Raw genomic sequence first — 4,913 nt, 5'->3', positions numbered from 1 at the left:
GATGATGATGATGATGATGAGGATTGAAAAAACATCACCGTTCACCTAATGAATGAAGCTGGAAGATACAAACTGAAAAATCTGAACAATTTACATTTTGAGGGAACTGTGATGCAGCACAGCATAGCATCAACATGATCAGGAAATGTTATTTATGACTTATTTGCCAAAACACAAAATGTTGATACTGACCCCATCTGCAAAACATTTATTGACAATGTATTTCATTAGTTTCCCTATAATATCAGCTCTTGTAATACCCACTGTTGAAACTCAAGCAGGTAAAAAAAACATTGTCAGACTCACCATCCATGGACAGTTTAAAAAAAGATCAAAATCAATTTAGCACAACCAGAAATATACATTTCTTTTTTACTTGAGGCCATTTATCAGATTTCGTGCCACTCCCTCTGGGTCTATAAATGGCTTAATACACTTTTTTCACAGATAAAGTAGTACTCTGTAGGATGTGTAAACAAACTTTGATGTGTAAAAAACCGTGGAGTTCCCCCCTTTAAGGTTCTGGAAAGATTGCGGTCTGGATACTGAGAGGGTCAAAAGTGACTTCAGGCAGGAGACAGGACATGATTATTTTATTAATATTTAACCAAAATCACGATCTTTCCCTGACCTTAACCAAAGTGCTTTTGTTACCAAAACATTAGTGAAAAAGTCCTGTGCTTTGTGCACCTGCCATCCACCCCCAACCACGCTCTGTATGCTGCGTGTGGTATATAAATGTAGCACTTCCTGCATTAGAAAAACTCTGCAGAGGAACCTAATCCCTGTGACTGGCAAAACAAATGAGTAGTATATAAACGCAACACAAACGTTTCTAGGAGACAATTTGTACAGCAGCTTAAACCTGCATTTCCAAGTGGCATTGATGGAGGACAAGCAGCCTCTGCTCTGCAGGGACAGTCAATAGCAATTCCAGGTTGAAACTGGACGAACACGCACATCCATCACGAGCAGCCGTACTTACCGAACCAGAACCTTTTCCTGAATAATCACTCAGAACTGGACTTGTTTCGGCTATGTCAGTATACGTAATTGTAATGTGTTTGACAAATTTTTGTTTTGCAGCTCTGTCAGTGTCACAGTGAGCACAGAGCCAGATTGGAGCTGATCCACAGTGATTTGTCCTTCAGATGGAGTAAACATAATCCTTCCCCGAGCGTGTTGTGACTTTGACCTCCTGCGTGGCCAGATCAGATAAGATCTACAGGTAAACACAAACACTCTGAGAGGAGGGAAAACAAAGCGCCGATGATAAATGACACACACACGCTTGGACACCCACGCACACACTCACAGTCTAAATGCTCTAATTCAAGGATGCTCTCACACATATACGCACATACCCAGACAAACAAGAGCAGCAGTGACCTATCACCTTTGATTGTAGCACATTGAGTAATGAGGGGTCATTTGCTTCAGTTAAATATGTTTAGGTTCTGGGGGGGGGGGTTACGACCAGAGGCATAACAACATGCAGACACACTCAGAAACACAAAGAGGCATATACATATATTCCTCGAAGCATATAAATAGACATATCTGCACACACGTGCATTTACTCTCCTCCTCTTGATACATAACCCCTAACAGAGACGTTCACACACACATACAGATGCATACACAAACCCAAATGTGCAGATGCTTCTTCATTTACGCGCGCACACAGAAACACACACAGAAACACACACACACACACACACACACACACACACACACACACACACATTGCCTCTCCACACACACTACGCACTTGTCTAGTGTAAGTGAGATGTCTTCTGTTTCAACAATGTGTGCAGTGTGTGCTGCCTGCCTTTTCTTCCCTTGGCAGAGTTACCCAATCCCCTGACACGCATTCTGCATGGATGACGGCGAGCTCTTCTCATGACGCCGCCGGAGCCACCCGTTTAGTTCCGCCTCAGCTCTGTACACGCACAGTTCATGGGGTCAGAGGGCCAAGGGGTGCCACAGGGGTGCCACAGGGGTGGGACAGACTCTGTGTGCGAGGTTATGAAAAACTCGCATAGTCTTTCTAATGAACATCTTTGATCTGCTCAGATTGTCCTTGTCTGGAGATGTAACATCTGACCGGGCCTCTTGCACATTGGGTCCCAGTACAGTGCCATGCAGTGTGGACTCGGAGAAATATAACTGACCCTGGATGTGATCTTTGAAGACAACAACGGAGGAATTCAAACCACTGAAAGCACCAAAGAACCTTGTATTGACCTTGCTGGAAATCAGCAGATAGAGCGGGATTGTGTGTGTTCATGTATGTGTGTGTGAACCCCAAGAAAGGAGCTCAACGGTGCAGAAGTGATGCTCTCTGACCTCTGACGGAATCCTAGCCAAATTAGAAAACTCCACTCATTTATTATTGCAGGTCGGGATGCTCCGCGGATAACACATCGAAAATCAATGGCCGGATCGAGACCTGCCTGTTTACAATTCAGTGGTTGTCATTCCTTATTTATCTACTCATGGTTTATGCTGTTAGTATTTTTTTTTAATCCGATCACACATAAGAAAATTGACTACATCTGTTTGATGATTTTATAAGAGAGTGATTTAGCAAACCAGGCCAGGCAATTATGGCACAAACCCGGAGACCTATTTCATTGGGGATACATTTTAATACACAAGGGCTTTACAGCTTGATATCGTGAGAGAGTGAAGTGAAACATTTCAATCGAAACCAAATGAAATCTCAGCCGTTTGTCCATAATTGGTGGCTTTTTGCGCAAGCTTCTGCATGTAGCGCCTGAGCCAGCAACACCCCGGAGCCTCTCTCCAGCTGATTCCCAGAGAAAACAGCCTGTGAGACTTTCAATTAAGACACACTGAGCTGGTTATACTGAGCCTGAGGTCTGGCATACAGCTCCCATATGCTCTCACTTTTTTATGATGCTCTCAAATCTATAAACTCACTTATTATATAATAATATTGCAGAGGCAATAAACAAGAGGCTTGTTGTTGGCTTATTAAGGTGCACTAGGGTGTGTGTGTGTGTGTGTGTGTGTGTGTGTGTGTGGATGTGTGTAGAAGTGTGTTTGGGAGCATAATTCAAAATAAGTGTGTGAAAGTGTGGAAATAAATAATTGCTTTTGTTTAACTTTTCTTTATTCTAGTATGAGCATGTAGTTTGTGTAAATGTGGGTGTATTCTGCGCAAACACACAAGTGAATGCATGCTTGTGCCGTCAGGAACAGGATATGTGTGTACGTACTGTAGACTGGGGTTTGGCAGGGCAAATTGTGGAAGAAACTGGCACACGGTCATTTTGTGATGCTGCATCTTGCGTAAAAACACACAGAAGCACACTGCAAGAGTCACAACACACTGAAAGAGAGAAAGAGGGCGTGAGGAAGAAACAAAAGATGCTTTCACACATTCAGGCTTTTAGTTTGCTGCTAATGGAACATCGGGAGCTGATGCAGTACATTTTAACTGTAATTTGATTGCTCAAAACATAGTAAGATTACTTCTTGAGCTCCAATATGCCTGTTTTACAGCCGTACATGCAAAAGCTTTACATCTCTTCTTCCCAGAAGAGGATCGAAATGTAACTGTGAACAGAATATTTTGGAACAGAACAGAATACAAAACACCCGAGCAGAATAGTTTGGAACGGAACTGACCTGATGTGAGGTGACAACAAAAGGTTGGTTTCATCTAAATAGTAATGGATAGTAGGAGATTCTGTCCAGCCGCCTCCTACACATCCTGCCCCCTTTAGCCTCTCATATGCTCCTCAGGACCTCTACTTCCTTCCAGGGTTAAAGCCCAGGCCTTGGCCTTTCACCAGGTGGCTCCTGTCCGGCCACCAGCCCTGCGCACCCCACCCCGTCTGGGACACAAGACCTCTGAATTTAACTGTCTGCAGTTACCCTTCCTTGGCTTGTGGGACCCTCCGATCGCTGAATCTGGTTATCCAGTCAGTGATAATTTTGTGGCTCTTGTTTAATAACCCGTCTTTCTAATGTATACCAAATAGGAAAAGATGTGACAAGGAAAATACCTGCAGGTAAATTTAGCGTACTTTTACAGGCAGTTGAGTGTGACTGACATCCTACCTGCTGACATGTCTCCTGGCACCACACCCTTTCAGCACTCAGTAGGAAATAACATGAATGGCTTTCAATGATTCTTGGCTTGGACTCGGGATGTTTCCATTACATCTCCAGTAGTTCTGCCTTCCTGCCTCTGTGTTATCACCTCTACTCACTTCCACTCTTCTTGCAATCCCGCTGAGTCTATGTGTGTTTATGTTTTTGTACACAACAAGGAGATGAATGACTGAGATGACATAATATTTATGTTGTGTTTTGTCTCCTTGATTTCTGCATAATCACAGGTTCAAGCTCTTTTTTAAAAAAATCTCTGTTGAGCTTGCTTGCCTGTGTTTGTGTGTGTATGTGTGTGTTTGTGTGTGTGCGCAGTATGTGTATGTGCTTCTGCTAAATTGGAAAAAGCATGGCGGATGTACAATGGGGACTCCTGGTCCAGACACCTCAGTAACAATCAGAGGGTCTCCACTCAGTTTCCTGTTTGACTTTTTATTGGCTAGGCAGTCATCACCACGGCGACACAGACAGGAAGTGCTGCACCACTACATGATGGACAAATGGACAGGAAGATTAAAAACACGAGGAGAGAATGTGCGGATACCCTCCCTGATTTATTTTAGGCTTAGAAAACACACATACGTAGACATGAACACACACACACCAAGGACGCTTTGGTTCCTGCCCTTTGCCACCAGCGAGTTAGACGTTTCTACTCTTGCTGTGTTTTGTTTTGAATACCTTTCCCCTCCTTTTAGAAGGTAAGCAGCATCAAGCATGGTTTGTAGTTACATGACATGTAGAAAAGGCCAGCAGTAGAGTGTCAGGCT

Source organism: Micropterus dolomieu, linkage group LG10 (assembly GCF_021292245.1).
Source record: "Micropterus dolomieu isolate WLL.071019.BEF.003 ecotype Adirondacks linkage group LG10, ASM2129224v1, whole genome shotgun sequence".
Classification (NCBI taxonomy): domain Eukaryota; kingdom Metazoa; phylum Chordata; class Actinopteri; order Centrarchiformes; family Centrarchidae; genus Micropterus; species Micropterus dolomieu.
This window is presented reverse-complemented; position numbering follows the sequence as displayed.